The sequence below is a fragment of the Vanellus vanellus genome (genome assembly GCF_965231255.1).
Source record: "Vanellus vanellus genome assembly, chromosome: 15".
Lineage (NCBI taxonomy): Eukaryota > Metazoa > Chordata > Aves > Charadriiformes > Charadriidae > Vanellus > Vanellus vanellus.
In genome coordinates this window covers 8,344,760-8,370,160 of record NC_138920.1, presented here as the reverse complement: position 1 = coordinate 8,370,160, position 25,401 = coordinate 8,344,760, and the positions used below count along the sequence as shown (strand labels likewise).

General features: G+C 36.9%; 1 long non-coding RNA gene across 1 annotated transcript in view; it reads right to left on the bottom strand.

The window, feature by feature from the left end:
* Window positions 1-25,401, bottom strand: part of LOC309678252 — a 52,449-nt gene extending 27,048 nt beyond the window's left edge. The window contains exons 1-2 of the long non-coding RNA XR_014269739.1: window positions 25,324-25,401; window positions 5,983-6,024 (exon numbers count right to left, since the gene is read on the bottom strand). This is a non-coding gene — a long non-coding RNA (uncharacterized lncRNA). The remainder of the gene's footprint in view (window positions 1-5,982; window positions 6,025-25,323) is intronic.

The window sequence follows — 25,401 nt, the reverse complement described above, 5'->3', positions numbered from 1 at the left end:
AAAAAAAAGAGTAATTCTGAGGACCCTTTACTAAACTTTATGCAATTCCCTTGAAAATGTCCTTTTTTTTACTATATATGTTTTATTATGCAGCTCGTGAAGCTAATAAGAGACTGCCCTTGAATTAACAGCATGTCTCAGTCCTACTGAGACTGTGAGGCTCCACCCAATCTACACTGTGTCCTATTCTGAAGCCATTTAGGAAAAACATATTTCGGGAAAGCATGCAAGCTCTTTCCAGAAGCCTACAGCATGCATTTTTCCAGTTTCTTTAGGCTGTGCCTATTATTTCCAAAATCAGTTAGAAATTAGCTGTGTTCACCTGTAATTTCAAAGACATTTTAAGAGTTATTCTACAAACATGCCATATTTGTATTATGCATGAGGCGAAACAGATGTAGTTTCTTCCATTCCCAGACACAGTTAAAACATACAGTTCATGAAAATAAGACCCATAGCAAACAAAAGAGAGTATTATTTTTTGCTTTTAGTATGTACAAATAAAGATTCTACAGTTTGGAGTACCGGGGGGGGGGGGGGGGGGGGGGGGTAGTATGACACAGATTGCTGAAAAACATTTAAAACCACACACACCAACAGACACTTCCCCACAGGCATCTGTTAGTCTAGGAAAGGGGCCCCAGTGACTTTATTTATGAACACATACACACACAATCAATTTAATACACTTCATCTTTACAACAGCCTTGATACACCCAACATAGCAACTCAAGTTTCATACTAGGCTAAAATTAGGAGGCTCTACTGAACAAAAGTTAATTTTGACAAAGTGATGCACTAAAAAGAAAAGAACATTGCTGGTTTCGGGTGGGCCTCTTTGCCTGAAATAGGAAAATACACTAAAGCATATCATTACCTATGCAGACACAGCTACATCTGTGGTTAAGGATGCCTAACATTTTCCATCACAGAAGCCTGTTCTAATTCTTTAATGACTGTCTCACACACCCCTCAGAACTACTTTTTGTGGAAGACTTGCATAAAATTGGTTCAGACATTTAAAAACAGAGTAGAGAATTCACTTGAACAAAATATAACCTTTTATTCAGTCTGAAAAGTTGAAGCTTTAGAAGAGAAACTGATCAAGTGCCTGAACAAGCTAAACTTCATCTTGCTGCTCCAATGAAGATATCTGTAGAGACAATAAGTGCCTTCAAAGTCTTTGAACATGCTCAGTTTTGTTTTAAACCACTTGCCAAGACCCTCAAGTATTTTAGGTAAGCTTTGTTGTTGCACAGCTCCTCCATGCTGACAAGATAGAACATGCTTTATCACCGTATTATAAAGACCAAGAGCAGCTTCTCTATAAACCTGCCAGCTACGAAGCAGTTAAAAGCGCCTGGCAGCACAGTAGCCAGTGAACAGGGCCATTTTTTCTAGGTTATACCGCCCCACCCATACACAGCATCCACCAAACAGGAGGCAGCAGTAGGATCAAATGCTTAGCAAAGGCCACCCTTCCCTTCCCTCCCCCCAATTCAAGATCCCAGTTGAAACCACAGATGGGGTTCTTGGCCAGGAATGCTAAAAGACTATGCCCCTCTAGTGGCTAGCCCATGTAGAAAGCACACTCAGTCCAGTGACCAAATCTGCTCTGGGGGATTGCCAGCAAAGTTGTCATCTGGAAATGGAGCAGAAGTTTCCTTATGGTGAATTATACCATTTTTCCATATGCTCTTTTAAGGCATAGAAAAAGTTAAACTGAAAATACTAAGGTTGCAAGGTCATTCAAAAACCTTAAAATAGTATTGTCAACTCCAACTCTCTACACTTCTTCCTTTAACCCTTGCTGCACGTATTTAATTAAAAGTATATTGCTGTGTAACTGCTTATTAGGCTCTACATGGGACTGCCATCCATCAGTTCACAGAAAAGACCACTATAGACTTATTCACATGTGTTGTACCATCTCCAAGGTGCATTACTATTTCAGCAGCCATGTTCACTTTACTATACAGTGACAGGATAAATGGAGAACTGAAGTCTGTCAAGGACCTGTATCCTAATTTGGCCTTTGCCAACATGGGTACATAAGAGCTTCAGTGACATTCAAATTAGGACATGGGGGTTTTCCTATGAAGAGGAAACAACACTGATACATACTGTCTTGATCATGGCAGATCACAACTTCCAGTAGAATATATTCATTTAGAGCAGACTTTAAAGTGGCATTTAAATCACTGATTTAACTGTTAAAAATATTTACACCCATCAATAAGGAGGGGCACATGAGTGAGAAAGAAATAGTCCATAAATCATGTTGACTTGCCTTAGGCATGTTTTGCCAGTCAGCAGATACAGTACTTAGGGACATTTATTCATGATGCACAAGAAGTAAGCTATAGAATTAATGCCAGTAAATATATTCTTTTACACCGTAAAACAACTAGTTTTAATCAAAGCTCTGGATACATTACAATTTTAAAAACGTAGATTCATATTCTGAAAAAGTGTCTGAGTGCTATGGGGAGAGGGCAGGGGGAAGGCAGCTACCCATTAGGGGTTTCTGTATTATATATGCACAGACTCACACAAACTGGCTTCCATGGGAGTTAAAATGCCTGGTGTGTTAGAGTGCTTTTGAGAATTCTACTTGGTGTCTCTTTTCATCAGGCTACAAAAATAGATATATTTTTTTTTTTAATTTATTGAAAAACACACATCCCCTTTGCTTTTAAAATCAGATCCTCTTATGCTCTGATCTAATAAGAGGCCTGTTAATGAAGTTTCCTGAGTTTTTGGCATAACTAGACTCTCAAATTTGAGCGTACAAGATCAGAAACTAAAAACAAAGGAAGTTATTGAAGAAATGAAATCAAAATAGTTTACATTTCCCATGCATAGTATCAATGTTTATATATAATTTACTTCATTGTAAGGAATAAGTACAGCTACTTAATGCAAAGGTGACATTTCTAAAACACAATTTGACCTTGAAATATGGAAATGTTCCTAGCTCAATGCTGTAATTAAAATCTGATTGTTCTGAGTGAACACAGGTACACTTAGTATGGCTGCAAGAGGTGTTCATTCAGTTCAACACAAATGCTCACCATTCAGAATTTGAAGTGAGTTGTTTATCTACAGAATACCGATAAAAATTAAAAAATCCATTTATTTTTTTTTCCCCATGTACCTTACTATATTTCATATTCATAGTGACCAGAGCTTAGTAGAGCACCTTCAGCTAAACTGCAAAACAAAGACAGAATAGAATCACTCCCAAATTTGGTTAATTTGTCTCTCCACAGTACAGTCAGGTTATCTTGTATTTCAAATGTTGCCCATCTACTCTGTACCAATGTTGTAACATCCAAGATGTTACAACACAAAGCATCTGCTAAAATTTACCGCACAAAACTGAAGCTGTAACATTATTTTGCATGTCACTGGTCACTGAATCAAATCTTAGATTTCAGGGGCCAATTATTTAAAAATTAAGCTAAAATGGAGGAGAAAAACCCCAAAGCTTGGTGCCTTTGTCAATGCTACACAAAACTTAAAAACAGCACCTAGAGATATTATAGACTGGAGAGTCAGAGAGTCTCCTCCGAGGCCTACAACAAAAGGGCAAGAGGCAAGTTTTAGTATCTGCAGCAAGTTAAATTTCAATTTTAAATAGCAGTTAAACACAGGAACTAGTTCCAGACAGCCTGCAGAATCTCTAAGACACCTTCAGGACTTCACTGAATAAAACCCTGACCAACCAGCTCTAGCTTTGCTCACTGATACATCATTTTTCTACGTTTTTCAGTAAAATATTGCCATCAGAGAACCATGTACTGCAGCCCAATGATAAACTGGTACCATTATAACAATGGGCTACTAAGACAAGAAAGTACTTTACAATTGATCCTACTCTGCCTTAATTTTAAGATGTATTACACCATTCTTTTCGGCACTCATTTAAGCAGGTATGTTGCATTAATCTTGTGTACTCTATGTTTTGCATACATCCATTAATTCTCCCATCTTTACTGGACATAAAGTATGTCTTCCTGACCACAACACTAATTCCTACCACCAAGGATGGTAGGAATTTTTTTTTTCCCATTTATAAGAAAAAGCAGTATGCTTTTGAATAAGGATCTCAATGCCCTGTGGATTTTTTTGTCCACACTTTTCTATTCTTTACAAAGAATTTCCATTGCATTACAATCTTGTGCTCGTAGTTTTTCTAATGTTTTATTAAAGAAGCAATACCTTCACTTCCATAAAATACATTTTTCAACAAATCTCACACTAAGCTCCTAAGATTCCTGCAGCAGGCAGAAAATCAGTTTTGCTCCTGTAAGTTTTTTTTATACAAACAGCACTTCTCAAACACTGATGTTTATCTGCAGAATTCTCCAAAATGACACTATCATAATTAGCACAGAAATTCCAAGTAATTTTAGGAAGATTTGCAGCCATTCTGTATGTTAGTACAAGGGTTCAGTGACTGCCAAAACCCAAAGAAAGGATCACATCCTTCCCCTTCAAGCGCCAAAAACATTTGAAATGTTTTGTTTCAGATCCAGTTGCTTTCTTGTTTGTAGATAAACGGCTAAGTAGTTGTGTAGTTTCACAGCGTTAGGAAGCAATTTTATGTATTTTTATATAGTACACTGGAAGAAATGCCAGGATAGAGCTGTTGATTTTTTTTTTCATTATTACTTTTTAAGTGCATTGTATCTTTATTTCCATTACAAGTAGACAGACTGAATTGTATCTTACATTCACTAAAACCCTGGGCTAGTGAACTATTGTTTGAGCATTTGTCTGCCAATGAGACATCCAAGAGGTATCTGCCATAACTTAAACAACTAATTTTCTCTTTTACCATGCTTCCAGGTCATTTTGCAGTTCAATTAAAAGTTTAACTTTATGCTAAGCTTTAAAGTTAGTATGCAGACACACCTCTGCACTAGGAGATTTTTATATTAGCATCCGGTAAGCATATCAAACATGGTAACTGTGTAGCCCCAGTCATGCATTTATGTCATACAACTGGAGTATATTGACTATACAGTGTAGTTGATTCAATGTGTTTTATTGCCAGTAAACACCACACTGCATTTGTCCAGTTAGGTGACATCCTATTGCAGTACATCACACTCAGATGGCACTCTTAAAAGCAAGGGAAGTATGCTTAGGTACACCGCAGTCAGATTGTTATATTCTTGGGCCCTGTCAAAATTATTAGGAGAAAAGTTACTAATATTGTCTCCAGGCATGGCATAGCTTTAATACTTTCTTTTAAAAGCCTGCTAAGCATTTTCAATGTACGTAGTGGTCCATTAAAAGTTCAGAAAGCTATAAAACCTTACCTACACTTGAGCTTTCACCAGTAGAAAGCTTACTTTTTTAGATTCTCATATAGATGAAGCCTATAAATAACAGCATACATACAATAACAGGATAAACAAAGCAAACCACAAAGGGAACACAAGAAAAGAGCACACAAAACTTAAGTCTGATGTCATTAATTTTGTCTTACAGAATAAAAATGCTGTGATTTAGGGTTTTTTCCATGGCAAATCGATTTATGACAGACAATATGCTTAGACAAACGTCTCTATCCAGTCAAAAGCAGAAGTTATTTATCCCTTCCCTCCACCACGTATTATTTACCTCTGTGTATTATCTATCTGCAAATCATTGCTTAGAAACTGTAACATTTCAACGAGCACAGCTATCAAACAAAACACAATCTGTGCTTAGAAGAGATCATTCTCCAAAGGTTTTTCTTCCACTGTCTCCTTTCATTTTGCTTTAACTTTACCTTATTCTAACCAGGCCAGCTCACTTGAATTTTATTTCAGGACACCTGCAAAGAGGTTGATCTTATCACAAGAGATTATTCTGAAGGAAGTGCTTCCTTTCCTGACACCAAAATCCCACTGAATGAAATGCCCCAAGTTATCAGTTTCATAAATCAAAGTAGTCCTGGACAATTAAGTCTTCAAAAAGAAGACTTACCTAGCACAGTGATCTCTCTCCAACTGAAGCCAGTAGGAATGCCTAGAAAGAAAAAGGTAAGCATATGAATGTGTTTCAGCATACTCTCAAACTTCACAATCTACAGCTCAGGAATTTCCTGGTTCAAAAGGACTGAATTTCCCAGCAGTGGGATTTCTTTTCTATATAAGTTTCTTTCTGTATCCATGAAAATTAATACCGCTAAGATATTCTGTGGCACTCAGTTCTGTAGTTAAGCTCTACACTATGTGAAAGTATCAGTTTTTTAGTTTTAACTCTGCCATCTGATAATAAGGAGGAGAATAAGTGAAATGACTGAAGAGGAAAACACTTTCTTCCTGTTGATTTTCCGTGACACTTGCGGTTATTTTGTATAGACCCACCTTGTACTCTCAAGCAAAAAATGATGGCTGAGAAGTGCTGGAAAATTCTGTTTCTCATTAAAAAAAAAAAATTAGCTTTGATCTTTAAAAAAAATTAGAGAAAGATAAAGTTCACTATACTCTTTTTGATACAGCTTTTGATACATAGACCAGAATTACTTATATTCAAGAGGAAGGCATAACATGACTGTATAATGATACAGTATTTTCAATTTTGTATTCTTTTTCTTCACTGACAACTCACAATGCTCAACTTTTTGAATGCTACTTAGCACTGGTCTGTCATTTTGACAGAATAATTAATTCAAATATTTTATTTTTTTTATTGAGTTGGAAGAAAATTAGGCAAAAATCTTTTGGTTATAGCAGTCTTGCTTCTCCCTTAAGTACATTGCTAGGCATAAAGACAAAAGCATCACTCAGAATAAAAACAAGTCTCCTAAATCAAGTGCTAAGGATACATACAGCCACTACACCCAGAAAAGAAAGTTCCCTTAAATCACCATCATTTCTTATTCAATGACCAGCCTGACAGTGACTGTAATTATTATCAGTAGTTACCAAGTCTACATTCTTGGAGGACAAGAATAAAAGATCAGAGGTAGGCAAGCCACTATTAGGATTTATTCCCAGAACAAGAAGAGAGAGATGTTTTCTTTAAGTTTAGCAAATCCTCATGCAATAGCTCTGCAGAATTGTTTTAGTCAAGATCAGTCTTATTTTTATAAAGTAATTAGAAAACTTATCAGATTAGTCAATGAATGAATTTATGATAAGCAGAATAAAGAAAGATCTACGCAAACCCAAGCTCAAAGAACACTGGAAACTTCTGTAAGTCTGCAGTACACAACTCCATACAGTGAAATATCTGATCTGCCACACTGGCTTTGTCCAAAGACCAAGTAAACAAATTTATTTTAGGCTTTGACAATAAACACATTTCAGTTGTCTTATGTCTTCAGCAATATATTTTGCCTTTAGGTGAAAAAAAAAAAGTCTTAGTAAGACCTAGAAGTCCCATCTCCAAGTTTGAACTTTGCATCAAATTTGCACAGTAACATTCAGCTAAGATATCCAAAATGTAAACAAAGCAATGACAGCAGCTTTATTTCACAATGCACAGTTTATTTCAATACTTTTAATCAGTGAGAAACCAACTAAACAATACACAATTCACAATACAATCCTTGCAAAAGCTGGAAAAGATATTAAGGTTCATGTCAAGTTCAACGTGCTCTATTTTTAACTTTAATCAAGTCCCTCCTCATTAGCAGTAACTTTATATTTGAGAAAGGATTAGGAGCAGCTAGGAAGTTAGTTTGATATAGAAATTTATGTATTTAAAAAATAAATATTTAGCCCAACAAATAAGTCAAAGTTACTTAGACCAAGACAACTAATGTGTGCTCTCCCATCATCACAGTATACCAAATCAAGGCTTACAGATTGCTTTAGAAAGTAGCAATTAATTGCTTGCTAATTATCTTTTCATAATCATTGTGTACTTCATAAGCATGTTTCGTTCCAAAATGAATAAAAAAAAACAAAACAAAACCAAAAACCGAACAATGACCCACATCACAAATTCTAGACTCCACCTTTGCTCTAGCTCACAGAGAAATGTAGTCTTCATATCCATATAGTTTGACACTAACAGAACAATTCCTTTAGTGTACCTTTTTAATAGTGAAATTTCGGACACTGCTATAAGACCTGCTGAAAGTACTTTTTAAAGCATTTCACAAGATCAAACCAACCCCGACAATCTCATGACTGACTTACTAGGAAAAAAGCAGAGAGTTTACATAATAGTGAACTGAAAGAAAGCCAACGCCTTTGAAAACAAGCCCAATACTTCTGCATTTCAAGGATGCTAACAAATAGGGAAGAGGCAGGAGCATCTGCTTGTCTAAGAGATAAGTTGTTTTGAGCACTCCTGTATGTGTGAGCACCCATATCACATGATAGATAGCCTTGTTTAGAGACCAGAACTCTTTCAATAAGTCTAAGGCATAAGAACTACCTGTTTTTCCTAGAGATAGTGTTAGCAATAGCAGAGACCATGACATATTTACATACGTATGGCAGATATTGAAACCTTTCAGATGACTGCTAGCAAAACGGTGAATTAGTGGCCATCTCCATGTTATTTTACTGCACATAAGCAATAACTTACTTTCTCTGAGAGGATTAAACTAACTTTTGCCAATTCTGACATTAGTACCTTCTGCTCTATTGTGATAAATTACAACTAATACAGAACTTAACATTTCCAAGATGACAGTAATATTTTTGTAGCTAGAGCAATAGGAAACTGTTGGGGTAAACTTTTGCCTGGAGACAGTTTAGTCACATCTGGATATATGGCAGCAAAACCAAGATAAACAAATTATCCCAAATGGAAAACAACCAAAACATCTTAATTCTAGAAGCTGTGTTTTCTGCTTACCTGAAATTATTAAAGCACTTAATTATTCTTTGTTTTATCTGACTCTTGATCTGTGCTTTGTCCTTCTGTTTCTCTAGCATTTTCATAGAGATACTATCTAGGTCTGCAAGCACTGAGTGCATGGAGTGAGGCAGATTCAAGATAATGCCATACTGGATAACATTCTAGCAGACTTTGTCAATAAACTCTTTTTGCACTTAGAATGAGGAAAGAATGCCTAAAATAGCTGCCAATGAAGAAATTTAAGGTGATTAGAGATGCAGGTAAAGAGCTTTATACCTTCAGCTTGTTCCAGATTTGCTTCAAAAAAGTGCCAGTGATACAATTTTTATGGAAAACCAGCTGTTTTGGGTGGGTCTACTTCGTGTATCCTCTCAAAAGAGTTAATAGAGTTTTAATATTAAACCTGCTTCATCTGTTCTGCAAAACATGTTTACAGTATCATTTTATGTAACACAATGCAAATTCCTCCAGCTATAAAATAACTGATGGTGGCCAATCTCATATTAAGAATTAAGCAATTACTTAATTGTGCTCCATGGCCCCTCAGGTTCTTGAAAGTAATATTGAAATGCATGAGGACTTCCTATGCAAGTATACAAAGGAAAGTCAGAGCAGTTTCTGAAATCCCCAGTTCAGAGGCAAGGTCTTTAATTTAGCATGAATATGCTAAAAATGCTACCTTAATATACTAGGCAAGTTAGAACAAGCCACTTTTCAGCTGTATGCTTTTGTGGTGATTTGTGGGTGGGGTTTTGTTTTTGTTTTAGCCTAACCAATAGCCCTAGATATATCCTTGTTTCAACTAATGTAGCTAAAGTCTCTCCAGGGCTGTTACTTATTTTTTTTTCCCCTGTTGATGCTATGGAGCCAGTGTAACTCTAGAAGAGAAACATTCCATTTAATGGACAGGTTTTTCTATTGGCAGGGTGGGTTTTTTTTTGTTGTTGTTTTTAACATAACAGTACATTAAAATCTTTTCTAAATGAATCAATCTTTGGTGAAGTGCCTTGCTAACTTTATTTGGGGAGGAAGAAAAGGCTGGAAGATTGGCAAGTTTTTTATTATTCCAGAAAAAACAAGTCTAGACTGGATTGGAATTACTAAATAGCAAGGCCCTGTAATAGAAGAAGCTTTCAGGGGAGTGAGTATGACTACAGGAAAGTATCCAACCTTTTGTTCAAAATATTACGTTTGAAAGTTGAAACAGCCTTGCTACTGCAAAGAAAAAACTTTTAAAGGGGCTGAGGCAATTAACACAGCTAAACTTGAGCCTATTTTGGGGATAGTCAGTACATATACATGGAATAAAATATTGCTGCCATCTAGGGTCTTAGCTTACCTGTGTTTATTAAAAGATATCAACTAGCTGCATCCTCAAGGAATCTGTAAGAGCTGTGGAAGATTAGACTGTTTCTCTCATGAACTCTTGGACAGTTCTTAAATAGGAATAATATACTGTAAAATATCATCAAAAACACAGGCGTAAGGCTGATCTTAAGTCTAGCCTGTTTAGTTTTGGAAAACCCTCGAGTGCACATAAAGTGAAATACAGTTCTGATTCTTCTCTTAAGCTGTAATAACGCTATCTGCTATACGATGGTTTCTTTTAATGAAATTTGCATGAATAAGCCTTAGGAAGCTTTTACCAGCAGTATAGCCAAGATATTGCATTCAGCAAGAATTTCGTGTACAGTCTGGATAAACTTACCCTGGAGCTCAGCACAGGCTCACCGACCAGTGATAGCCATCCTGTGGTGGTACAGCTAGGGGATTGCACTGGCAGCTTTGGGGTGATAAGCCTGTACCTCAGACTGCAAACACATCCCTAGTAATTAGCGATGCAAATACCAGCACTATGGCTCAAATTATCTCTGAGTGTATACTTCCCCATGTGCAATTTCTTAGTCGCCTGTGTAAGACTGTTTGTTTTGTAGACAAGGAAGTGCTTGTATATGTCACTACTTCATATCATGTGGAAATTACTTGTGTATCACGCCCTGGAAACCTCTGTTCTGTGGCAGGGGTGAAAATTGTTCTCTTGCTATGGCCCACGCTATAGCAATAGATACACTAGTATTTTCATGCTCTAATGTGTGTTAAAATTTGAACAGACTGCTTGTTTTGGAGAAAAAGATACAGACACTTAAATGCTGGCACTTTAAACACCAACATTACTAAAGGTAGAGATTTTTCTTAACCCCCTTTTACCAACAGTTTGAACATACAACTTTTTTCCACCCTTTTACTACAGTTTAGGCTTGTTTTACTGCGGGTGGAAGGAGACAGGATTACTAACCTGATATCCTTAGCTCTTATGTTTTCATTCCTTCCTTAAACATATGTATATCCTGTTAATCTAGAAATAGAAGTACCAGCTCGCCTATCATTTCTGTGTAGTACCAGTAGTACTCCAAGGATGGAGCTCCTTGGGTTCTGTGGACAACTACTACTGAACCCAACTCTTAAAGGCCTTGAAGACAATACCTAAGTCTTGGTTATGTTTATTTAAAAATAGACATCTCCAAATCCAGTTCCAGAGAACGGCGCCAAATCTAGATCACGCTAAAGGAAATGACTCCTTTCCCACAGCTCCAGAGATGTTAAATGATTCTGGGGACAGCTCTGTAAAGTATGTCTTAGTATGAGATATACAAATCATGCACTTGGGAAATAACAATATTCCCCTAATCTACAAACTAATCAGAAGTTAAAAAACAACACGTGTTGGGGGAGACCTGCTAATACATGTTTTGGAGGAAGCTAGAAGAACTTGGTCTGTTCAGTCTAAAAAGCAAAAGGAGGGATTAAATTGCCAACTGAATACATTAATTTCTGAAAACAAAAGCTTACCACTTTGCAAAAAAGGTTTGAGATATAGTCAGACATAACATCAACTACTGAATCTAATGGCTGCTTCTGTTGCTATCACACTACTATTTTAGTCCATGAAATGATGCAAGAGGAAATAGGAAAAGGCAGTTTAAATCCAAAAAGGAAAACCAACCAACCAAAAAACAACATAAGACATGGTAGCTTTTTACTAGTCAGGTAGCAATCCAAACCAAGGAAACAACACTTTGTCATTCTAATCAAATTTTAGTCTGGTGGATTCATTTTTATCCATTTAGTATACTAGTATCTCGTGTAACCTCAGACATAAGATCAACTTCATGAATAACCCCTTCTCTAGTCTTATCTCTGAATCGCTGTGCATTAGACTGAAAATGCTGCTAAGTGTATTTGACATTCTCTAACTACATCCACAAGGATTTAAATGCGAGAATGCATCTAGATGTCTCATAAAAGAAGCCTTTAAGTATTAGAAGCTCTGAATTCTCAATTCAGCCTAAATTTTCACCATCTTGTCTAAATTTTCATCAGTCTATACAGTTATTTTTGCACCATAAACTTCAGGCTTGGTCACCAATTTCTATTTAATTTCTTCAGCTTCTACAGGTTCTGGTTTTTGTTTTGTTTTGCTTTTAAATAAGACATTTCTCATATCATTGATACTAGATTACTTACAATTTACATTCCAACTAAACCCCCCCAATAATTCTAAGGGTCTTCAAATATCTGACAGAAGAATATATAGAGCAATTAAAGAGAATCTTCTTTCCCTCAACCCAAAAATAAAATACTGCTTTTCGTCCCTATTGTTGCTTTCTCTAAGAAGAATGATCATTTCCTGAATTGTTTGGTGTAGATATTTTGCTTAAGCAGCAAGCACTCCAGGCTACAACTGATGAGTGACCTTGAGACAGCTCTTAGAAGGCAGTTGCCATAGTAACACCACCACAAATGTGGTACATCCTCAGCTGACACCACCAATCTGGTGCAACAGATCCATAATAAGTACATCTATCCTGTATTAGTGTCTCAATATTTAAGGAGAAAGTTAGTCGATTTATTATTTTTTTTAGAATTATTTCAAAACCCTCTTGTGCTGTGGTAGAGACTGGATATTCTGTATGAATACAAGTGGCTAAGGCTATACAAGTCCACACAGTGCAGGAGTTAAAGTACCCTAAAATAATGCACTACTGAAAGTTGAAGCTACTCAGTGTGTTAATCCAGAGAGCAGTCCATGGTCCAGGAAACAAGTCTAGTGAAGAAGCCTTACAACAGCACATAACTTTAAGGAAGTTTGTTGTCTTTTCTCAGATTCTCTAATACAAATAAACTTTATGGAGCTCTGCTGTGTCAAACAATGCAAAATGGGAGCATAATGGATTATTTTTGTATGCCAGAATATTCTGTCTCACCTGTGCAACCTCAGCACCTTGAATAAACTTTCAAACCAACTTAGCACTAACAGTGTTGCCCCAAAGGGTTTTTCTCTATGTAGCATGCTACTAGTTCTTGTGAGCTCCGCAAGAGAAGGAAAAGGTGAATCATTGCTGAAATGTCAACAGAAATGAAACATCTAGAATTGAAGAGTGCTAGTTAACAAATGTTCAGTAGAACCATTTCTGTTTAAAGACAATGGGTTAATGAACAGATTAAGACAGTTAATTATAACAACCTAGTAGTCAGACATTAAAGTTTACTTTAAAACTAAACTGCTGTTTAAAGACTTTTTCTTTTTCTTAAACACAAACCAGCAGAAAAGGCCAATCAGATAAGTTTCATAGTTTGTTGATGTTCAAGAAATTCTAGTATAGGTAAAACATTTGTGTATTCTAATTAGAAACAAGACTTAGGACTGCTCTGCCTCTGATAAAGTCAGCTCACTTCATGGGTTTTGCCCTTGTCATAAAGGAAAACATTTGTTGAACCTCCATACCAGTGGAATCTGTGTCAGCTAAGAGTTAATTCCAGTTAGAAGTGAAGTCATACACTCTAAAACAGGCTTTTCAACACTACAATCTAAAGAGTCTGGGCCATAGTTAATTCAGTCAGTCAAGTACCTGCCCTGAAACCTGGCCAAGGAGCTCCTGCATCCATAACTGTAACCTAAACTTAGACAGAAAACAGGAAAAGAAGTTCCCAGACAATACTAAGCAGACTTTCAACTGGGCCCTAAATCCAAAAAAACATCAATTATTTTGGCAACTGTATGTTATAGTGCAATAACCAATCAAAAGGCTTCAGCTGTGTTGCTTTGGGAGGTCTGGAAACACTGCCATCTTGGCTCAAAAATGTATTAGAGATCGATGATCCTATCAATTACTGTTATGCGCCACTCTTCCCACTTTCCTCACTTCTGTGAAGTTGCAGGTAACACAGCTATATTCTAAATTGACCTACGTCCTAATCAATCTGTGTACAGGCATTGAGAGACTCCTTTTGAACAAGTGCTCATATAAACTTTGAATACATTTCTATTTAGCAATAGCTTCCTACAGTACACATACTTTTATCAGAGTACAGTAATTTGTCTTCAGCTTTGCATGTAGTTGTTTATTGTGGCCTAGCTGTACAGGTAAACTTTGCAAACTATCTAGACCTAGATATGAAAGGCACACTTGGTATAAAATAAGACACAGCCATATACAAAATTTGTTCTGTACTGTCCTATGTCCTCCCCTTTTGCTTTTGCCTCCATTAAAAAAAAAAAAATCTTCAGACAAAAAAGCTTAACCTTGATTTTTTGGAAGTGAAAGGTAGAACTTAAGTGACACTACAGATTATTAAGCACTGATTCTATAAATGCTGCTAAAGATGTCAACCTACTCAGCAAGTTCATTTAGAAACAAGTACCACCAACTATTAAAGTTCTTTACTGTTCTTAGTTCTTAAGCTCAACCTAGAAACCAAGAAGCCTTTACCACCTATAAAGGACCACTAATTCCAACACATTCAGAGAAACAAATAGTAAGAAGGTTTTTCATAACAAAACCCAATATATTCTAATCCTACAGTCCTGTTAAAAATCCTTCAACCCTAGACCCAATAGAACGGAGCTGCCAATCTTCTGAGTCTCTACAGAAGTTAGCCATTTGACAGATTAATTCTACCCCAAAATAGAATTATTTCAGTACTTACCCCTTTCAGTAGGTTATTCTGATCAGCAATATATATATATATATATATATATATATATATATATATGCATTACACTAGTAACAAATACACATTAAGTATTTGCAGGTTTCTTAACACCAGTTTTCAGAACAGCACTCAATGTATCTACTTAATCCCTATTGACTTAAGGGAAATTAGTTTCCCCATGCAGATACAACAGGTAAGGAAGTACCAGTAACAATACATAATTAGTAACTCCACCAACTCTTTCTAGTTATAGCCCCAGGGTTGACAAAGGTTGCTGAATTTCTCCACCCAGGTACCACTTGAGTCTCTCTTCTATAACACATTTGTTTCAGAAACAGAGTCTTAGCAGAACTCCATCCAGTTTAAATTTTGATACAACTGTGGCTGATCTAATCCCACCCCACCCATTCCCTTGCACTATTACTGGTGTTTGTGCAACTAGGGGTAAACTGACAGCCAGAAGTCATCCGGGTTGTTTTGTCTGGTTTGGGGGTTCAGGTTTTTTTGTTGGCAGGAGGGCGGGAATGGACAATTTTGAATTAAATCTGTTTGCTGACTGCAAGGGCCTCAGTCCCAGAGCAAGAGGAGGAGAGGTAACAGAAACAAAGCACAGTAGCTCTGATTTGGTTTGAGCAGCTGTGGAAGTGTACCACACTGCCTTGGAAAGACAGCATTCCATGGGAATGCATTTAAAAATGAGTTCTGGGTTTATACTTTCAATCAATACTGGAAAGAAGTCAGTTTGTTGTGACATCGCTTGCTTTTTGCGCAATATACCACCTTAGCTCCCACTCCAGGATTTAAGCAAAAAACCTCTCCGTCCATTATATATAGGATTATTTAGGCCCTAACTCAAAAGAGCATAAGTCAAGAATAAATATCTGTAGTGACAGAAAGACAAGGCACATTCAGAGTATAGAATCATCTAGATCTTGGAGAAAGGTCAGGGAGCCTTTTGGTAAACAAGAACTTCAACAGAAAAGAGCTTCGAGGTAGACAAATGAGGTTGAACCTGTAGATCCCTTCAGTCTGATTTTCAGCAATGTATCTGAAGCTCCAGTAATTTTATAAATAAACATTAAATAGGTTTTAAAGTTAACTGTGTAATAAAAGAATATGATTAGAACAGGATATGCTTCCTAATGTCTGTCTTTTAGTATATCAAAGACACAACAATTAAAATTTCTCGTTTAGCAACATACAGTCCTTACTGGAAATATTAGTCTAGAATTACTATCAGAAGCAAGAAAAGATGGATTGTCACCTGGCAATTATCATCTAGTAACAGTTAACACAAACTGTAAAACAAGAAATTGAAGGCATGATGAATATAATCAATATAGTTGATATCCAGCATGGAAGCAGTTTAGGCACGTTCTTACAAGTGAGAACCTTTTTTCTTGACAATTCATTTTCAGGGAGCATTTCCTCAACAAGTAGCTCGAAGTTTCAGTCAGAACAAGACTTCTAACTGAAATTCCAGCAATATAAGCATGCCTGCATGTTATTAAAGGAAATAGTGGAAAATTTCACAGGCTGACATCCAGAACGTCTGCGGTTCCTTTTCATATTTCTAACTTCTTGCAAAGCAGTTATTAGACCAAAACTTAAATTTTTTTTTTAATTTTTTTTTTTTGTGAAGCCTGGAAATTTCCACTGCTTTAAAAGATTTTTTAAAAGCTTTCTCAAATGTACAGCTCAAAGAACCTTACACTTCTGCCTAGATAGAATCCTTAATTTAAGCAAAAGTTTCATGGACGTAAAGCAGTACTAAGGTAGGGGGGCAAGGGGAAGGAAAAAACTTTGCTCATATACCAAAAAGCATTGCTTGGCCAATGTGAAATATTATCGCACTACATATTAATTTCTTTATAGATGTGATTTGAGGTCCAGCTACAGACACATAGGTAAGAGAAGATGAAGCAGTTCAGGATAAAGCTACCTTGTAACTGTACATTTGAACAGAAAAGATAGTAGATGACAGTGCAAGCTATGCTGTCCGTTATCAAGTGATGGCTCTCCTTTAATTCCCTCAAATCTCCACTCTTATGATCTCTAACACAGCTAATACAAGTCTGGCAAGTTTGCTAGCCCTGGTTCTACACCTCACCTCTACAAGTCTCGTTTATGAGCTACGAACACACATCACCAAAAGATTAGGGGCTTCAACATAAAATCCACAAGTGTAATACAAAAGTATTAAAAAGCTACTTCAGTCAGTGCAGGTGTCTTCTTTTTTCAGTTCTCTGTGCAATGATCAAAAGAACTGCTACCCTCTGAAGGGGGGATCAAATAGACATTCTAGGTGAACAGAGGTGCTGGTTTTGTTCCATTTTAGTCAAGAGAACAATTTGCAGATAAAGTACCTTTGCTTCTGTTGCCTTTACAGCTATCTATGACTAGGTAAATACTTTAAATACTGATTAAGAAGGGATTCTATCAATTGCTGCCTAAAAATTTTATTTGCCATTCAGAAATTTTAATGAGAAACTAAAACTTTCAAATAAGGAAACAAATTATTTACCAAGCAAGAATAATGCACACGCCAGCGCATGGCATTGAACTGGTACGCAACCAAATGAGATACCTTTAGAATGTCTTGAATCCATTTGTTCTTTTAGATTTTCTTGTTTAAAAGGCTACTGCAAAATTACGCTTATATGAGTACAGCAGAGTATGAATTACAGCAAGTATTTTTAAACTTTTTTCTTAATACTTAATACATAAGGATTCTCTCTTAGAGCACTTTTATAGTTATAACTGCAAAGCAAATGGTATTTTATAAGTACTGGGTAAATGGATTAAATATCCATACACACCTAACAGCATTACCTAAAGTGCGGTCCTCTGGTAGGCCATGTGCTGAGGTCTGTCCATTAAGCCAGAAATTCCCACTCTGAACATCAAAAAGGCTCCCATAGAAGATAAAAACAAGAGCGTACTACAATAAAAGATGCTGTTATGTCTGCTTTAGTTCATTGCAGCAGCAAAGATGGACTGAGCACAAAAGGGAGTGCAACATGAGCCATAATTCCCTATTTCTATCCAACCTCTTTAGCCCAGCCTTTATGGGGAAAAAAGTTATCATAGGGGAAGATGGCTGAAAAATCTATCCAAGTCACTGACAAAAAAAGAAGTTGCAAATTTTTGTTTTAAATTATCTCCTTAAGATGTAAGCTGCTAAGAATGGATAACCATTTTAAAGTCACCATTGTGAATAAGAGGAAGGAATTACTTTTTGAACCTTCTTCTATAAGCTTCCAAGAAACCATACAGCACTCCATGCACTGATTGCATGCGTCTAAACACACAACAATTGTCTAAGAAGTTTTGAAAAGTTTATCCAAGTAGACTACATTAGCTGTTACCCACTCACACACATATAGTAGCAAAAAGCATGCAGCACATAAGTTTCCCTTTTCCTGGGACTCACTAGCCTCCAGAGAATGTGATGAAAACACATCGTGAGTATTTGACAAAACCAGCAATGTTAAGAAGTTACAATTTGAGCACACAAGGCAAAACCAGGGGAATGCTACCTGCGCTTTAGGTTTTAGTTCTTCAGACTGGTGTGGAAAGAACACAACACAATCCTCTTGATTGACTGTTCTGAACAATAAAATGTTTCCTCAAAATACTGGAGTAGAAAACATATATTCCACTTTTTTTTTCCTAAATAAATTGCTTACTTTTGCCTTCTGCTTAATGCTTCCATTAATAGATACAGCAACAAAAGCCACCCAACCCACTCCCTGCTCCATTACCTGTTCTGTCACTTCAGGATGTTTCAGTGAGGCAGGGTATTCTGGTATTAGACATAAAGTAACCATAGAGAAAATAAAGTATGTAGAGCAACACAATCAAATTGCTATATTTTATATTCTAAGAAGTTGTTATACATGCACACCTAACTGCATTTTATTAGACTTCCCAGAAGAATAATTTCCTCAGATCATGCTAACAAATAAAGCTTTTGAAAGACATTTATGATTTCCAGGATCACTCATATAAGAGTTAACCAGAAGCTGATGGATGTATTTTAAGAAAGTCGGTTCATAAGTGATTTTATAACCTAACTTTTCACGCTGAATCAGCATTGGAAGTTGGATTTGACTTCACATTATCTATATGTAAGTCACACAGCTTGTCAATATTTGGTCAATGGGAACTAACAAAACATTAAACTCACACAGTCTAGAAAGGTTCCTTCCTAGACCTATCACAGTAATTTAAAAGTCTTTTTAAAAGAATAATAAGAGGTCTAAAAGAAAAAAGTAAACAATTGCTCATGCAGGTCAAGGCGGCAGCTCATCTATATACCACAGATTTTGTCCTCACAATTTTTAAATTTTTTTAAAGTTACATTTCACTCATTTACAATAAATAGTAAATAGTAAAATAGCACCCTTTGCCAATGTAGAAATAGCTGCTTAGTCTTATGCTACAACACTTCATATCTTGTCCTCAGAGCAGTAACAGACCTGAAAGAGTCTTACAACTTAAAAAAACAGAAATTCAGAGGCTTTCCGGTGAGCAAAATGGAAAAAAAAAGCCCTGTACTTCACTACTGTAAACTTCCATTGCTTAGTCATTCTTTGGCATAGTGAAACCTCAAAAACACTTGAACCATTTTTCACATTTCTTCCCAAGATTATGCTCTTGTTCTTTTAAGTCTTTATTAAAAAAATGAGTCTCCAAAACAGCACATAAAGACAACATAAGACACAGTAGTTTTGCAGTGACTGGTGCTAGTGAGCCAGCTTTGCATTGTCCTTGTGGAACAAGTATATTTACCTACTTGCTTTGTGCAGTTCAGAAAAGCATGGGATAAGAAACAGTTTGCTGGATTTTACCATGCAGCCTATTGCTAACAGATTTCAATATTGCACCATCTGGTAAACTGGGAACATTATTAGCAAGTTATACCTTTAAAAAAAAAAAAAAAAAGGACATATACACACACTAATTTTCAAGTTTGCCACAACAGTTATGAAACTTGAGGTTTCTAGAAAAACAAGAGTTTAAAACCTCCATATTGGTTTTAAAAGAATCAAAAAAGGGTGTGTGTGTTTGTTTTTAAAATCTACCAACTCCTCCTCAGGGTCTTTATGTCTCATGACTTAATATTATAACACATTACCCAAAAGCACTGAGTAAAAGTTATGATCCTGCCAAGATATTTAACATAAAGCTTTCATTGTGAAGAAAAGCCACTAATAATCACTTTAAGAAGTTTCCCATTAAGCATTATGACAGAACCTTTGACTTAAAGCTGTTCTATTCCCTCTTCATTAGGTAAAGATGACAAGCATTTGATACTATTTAAATTGTTTATAAAAGCATACCATAAGATCTAGAATAAAGATATAGTTTTCCTTTAAAGTTTGAAATTACCTATTAATGAGTACAGAGAGGAAGGACATTTAGCACACCTACGGTCATATAAAGGTGATCTCTTACCTCCAGGAAAACATTAATTTAATAAAGCATATCATCACAACTGTACCTGCAACTTGGTTCAGTAACAGGAAGAGACATGCTTCCTTAGACACAGCATGGTGACACTGAAGTCTTGTCTAGTTTGTGATCAACTACAAAGATAAATGGGTGTTCTAAGACACTTGGAAGGATTGCAATATATGAATTAACAGTTTTGCTACAGCTGCTTTAGGGAAGAAAAAAAAAAAAGGTGCTGCATTACAGTTCTGTTGCACACATGACCCAAACACTGGCATCGAAAAGAAATGCTTAACATTAAAATTAACTGGGTAAGCTTTCAAGAAAGTCTTTGACAATTGTTTTGAACATGCAAGCACCTAATCTGCCCATTGTTTTCTTCAGCAAAGACAACTGGCAAATAATCTTTAGACAACACATTTTGGCTTGCTATTTCCTAGCCTTAGTGTTTTCCCTAAGAATAATTTTTCTTCCCTTTCCTGCATTCAGTAATTGCTCTTCTGCATATATTTCTAACTACAGGAAAACCCATGTTGAAGAAGACATTAGAAAGGATTTTCATTAGAAACAATTTAAGAGCTAACTGTATTTGTTGAAGGGAACACAGTCCATTCTCAATTCTTTGATATTTGTAGTGTTGTTCAAAAACATGTTTGTATGGCCTAGCAATAAAATACTCCAGAAAATTTCACTTTTACAATTTGTGTTTGCTAAGAGAAAGCTACTGGAATCACAAGAGACAAGGTATGTCATTCCACCTCACTTAAAAGTTTACGAGAAAAAGCACAAGTGTAGCCCTGTGGAGATTCTAGGCAAACAGAGAAAATCCCAGAGAGCAAGTTTCATCCATATATTAAATAGCCTTACAGTTTCTGAGACCAGGGCTGCCTTTTCTTTCTGCCCTATTCCACTCAGACCCCCTCCTACTACTGCCAAGGGCAGAGGAGGGAGTGTTAGGCTACAACTACCCAAGAGAAACGTATTATATTGATAACATTTTTAGCCATGCAACCTGTTTCAGTATTGCCTTTGAAAAAGCAGACAACTCATTTTCTCACTTCCATGCCTCAGAGAACAGAATGAGGAAAAAAAAAAAAAAAAAAAAATCTTCATAACTCAGAAGTCACATACAGAATATTCCATGCAACTATATATAGAAACATACCTTGAAAATGTGCCTCTAAAAGGCCTTCTGGGTATACCTGTGATACTTGACGATCTCATTCCATGGCTCTGACACATCTTGACATGCATGGAAGTGTGGAAACGGTAAAGGGTTCAGACTTTATGACAAAATCTCATACTTAGCCAAGGCTAATGCAGGTGCAAAATCATCATGGCGAGCAGTATAACAGTTACCTTGTTCTGCAGCTGTCCTCTTCTCTCTCCTACCCCATTTTCAGGTGCACCTGATAAATCAGGGCAGAACTGCTATTTAGTTTAGCCACATGTGTAACAACTTTGATGAAAAATTACTTGCCCTGACCTAACAATTACAACATTTTCTGAAGAACTTTTATATTGTGTTCAGATTTCTAGAACAATCACGTCCATAAAATGCAGTTATGATGCTTTTAGACTTCAAGTCATAACACTACCCATCTTTGTAATCTTTAAAAAAGACCTTAACTTGATGGTAAGAAAGCTTTTAAAATAAAATTTCCAATAGGGCAATGACCCATAACCTAACAAAGAATGTTTGACAAACAGTTTAACTACACTTTACCTGAACAGGTTCACATTTAAAATAGTGAAGGTGACAAAGGGGGAGGTTGTAGGTACACCAACAAAACAAAACAAAACCAAAAAACACACACACCACAAACCAAACAGCCACACTTACACAAAGCACACAAAGTCAGGGAATACTTAAAGCTGGATAGATACCTGTAGAGCTGACCTTATCACCTCCACTCTTCTAGTATATTGCAAAAGCAGTCACAACCTCAGAAATAAGCAACTTGCACCATATCCTAAGCTTATCAGCAGCAGTAACAAGCCTGACTTTCTAGGGTATAGCAAAATGAGCAGTGAAAACAGTGGTGGCCCCCTTGCCATCTACTCCCTCTCATTTAAATAGCATGCTGTCTTAAGCAACTGCCTTTCTCTTACCTCTGTATAATGTCAGAAATAGGGCTGGGTCTAGAAAACATAAAAGAAAAATGTGTGTCTACATCTAAAAGCCTAAAACCTCACCAACAATAATTTCACATACTGCAGATGAAAGACTAAAAATCCCTCATGAGACTGAGTCTGGAGTCAAGTAAATTTTGTTCCACTTCAAAGAAAATCAGCTTATCAATAAGTGTCAACTAAAAATAAAAGCCACCAATTAAATTAAAAGTATTATTAAAGTAACCGGGTCCACCTGAAGTATACCTCCTATTTACATAGGTTAAAAAAAAAAAAAAAAAAAAAAGGATTTGAGGTACTTTCTCTTAACTAAATGCAGCATCTAAAATCAGAGTGGAAATATATTCCTTAGCGAATTTATATCAGTAGCAGTTAAATTCTTTCACAATTGCCTCTTCCCTAATACTCTACTTTTAGAAACATCAATAGATCTAGGCAGAGAAAAAAGCACACAAGCATGTTGCCCCAGCATTCAGGTTTAGGTATTCTTCACCGTCTCATATCCTTGGCATAAAGAATACTATTCTTCCCCCCCCCCCCCCTTTTTTTAGTATAAAAACAAGTCGGAAGGATATTTAAGATATTTCTAAATATTCATAATCAAAAAGCTTCCATGAACACGATGCGGAATATCCTGTATCATACAGTCATTCAAGACCACCTCTTCGAGGAAGGCTCATTGAAATGCAGGAGTTGAAGCAACCTCCAGTGTCAGACTGTAGTGTCCAATATCATTTTACATGCTATCAATGGCTTGATTTTGCAGACAAATATAACCAAGACACCCTTTCTTTCTCAGTTCTTTAAAAAAGAAAACAAAACACCCTTTTCTATGCAAGTGTAACATAGAAATGAATCTTGAAGGTTTTGACTGTGACTTCTTGTCCATTATTAACGAAAAAAAGCCCATGATCAAAAGATAACATCCTATTGTAAAACAGATTTCCTCCTCCTTCCTACTCTGCATTTTGTCTCAACTATACTGTCTCAGTGATACAATGCAAAAAAACTGATAAGCAGACAATGCAAATTTCCAAGTTAATAAATCCAAAGCCAGGATGAACAGAGGTTTTAAATGAAGAATTAAAAAAAAAAAAAAACTAAAAAAATCCCAAACTACTCATGCCAAATAAAAGCAGACTTGAAACAGCACACTGTCATCAGGAAAGATACTTAAAGCAAGGCAGAATACTGGGGTTACTCTGTTTGCTATCACTTCCCCTATTCCCCAACCTCTGGCTTCACATCACAGCAGCAAATCCATTGATATTAATTAAAAAAAAAAAAAAAGAAGTAGTAACAGTTGAATGAAATTCTGAACAGTCAGTTAAAGAGCACATTACAACAAGTGCTAACAGTAAATGAAATTACTATATGTTATCGTGCACAGTCTAGGCAAAAAAAAAAAAAAAAACCAAACAAAAACCACCAAACAAACCAACCCAAAACAAACAAAACACAAAACCCACCAAAAAAAAGCAACTCACAATTTTGTCCGTTTCCTCTAAACCCAAGCTGTTATGCTGGGGTTTTCACTCAGGCAGTATTTGTTACTATGAAGCTATTTATAGTTAGAACACACACCTATTTGTCTCATGTGTGGCAGCTCATTATAAATTGGAAATATATCACAAGAAAATATTTATTTTTACAATAGCAATGATAGAATTTTAAGCTTTTGAAATGTCTGTTTTAACTGTATTATAGATACTGTATAGCTAGACATTACTGTCTCTCACACCTCCAGATTTGCCTGTTTTGTCTTGTTATTCCAGATAGAATCCAACGTAATATTTTCTGTTAACTTTTAAATAAAAGATTTAAGGGCACAATCAGATTTTTTTTTTTTCTTAACAGGTTAAAGAGGAAGGATATACTGCCTGAATAAAGGAGACTGATTTAAAACTGTGTTCACTGCGTGAGCTGACAAAGTGGGAAGCTTCTCTTTTAAAAGAAAACCTGACTGTGCCAGAGTAGGAGCAGAAACCACAAACAGAACCAACTTTGGAACCAAACAAAGAGGACTCTGGGAATTTGTCAGCCTCAGACAACATCCCCACCCATATTCACCCCATTAATACCCCAGAATCACTAACACCTACAGTGGTATGTGACCTCAGGGAAATAAAGAAAAAAAAAATTTCACCTCCATCCCTCAACAGCACAGTTTCATTGCAGCCAAGAGGCAGAAATAGGTAAGAGGCATGGAACTCAACCTTCTATTTGCAGTATTTTTCATCCCTTTCCTTATTACCAGAGACGAGGAGACAAGAGAAGTCACCTCTGAAACTTACCGAGGCTACAGGATGATCAGAAGGAGAATGCAGATAACAAGGTCTTTGGAACCGCCTCAGCATTCTAGCCCAGGTATTTCACCCACGCCCCCCCTCTGCTCAGGCTGAGAAACAGAGGGTCAGACGGTTCTGAATACAAATCCATAGCGACCCCAAGTCTCTCATGAGGAACCTCCACCCAAACCCACCCTGCTTCGATACGCATCACACAGCGTCAGGGGAAGCTTTCCGCTCAACACACTACTCCCCCACCGCTGCCTCAGGAATGCCCCCTTCTAACTACACTCAGCGCTAAAGTTACAACGGTTAGAAAGAGGTAAAGGCATTTACACACCGCCCTGGGAATACGCGCATCCCCAGCCCTGCGATTACTCCTCACACACAGCCCGTCTACGCTCCCCTTCCACCTCCCCTCAGGGAGACACATCCATATTGGGGAGGGGGACGAGAGGGAGAGAAGAGAGCCGCCCCTCAGGGCCAGCCCCAAGCTGCTCCCTTCCCCGGCGAGGTGCAGCCCGCCCTGCCACATCCCAGTCCCACCCCAGCGCTCGAAGCAGGGGAACAAGAACTCGAACTCTCCTCCCTCCGCTCGTTACTCCCTCCCTCCCTCCCTCCAAACCCCACTCACCTGGGAAAGGAGCCAAAGCTCGGCTACGTCTCCTTCTCCCCGTCTCCCCCACACTCAGCCTCTCGCCGCCATTTTCCT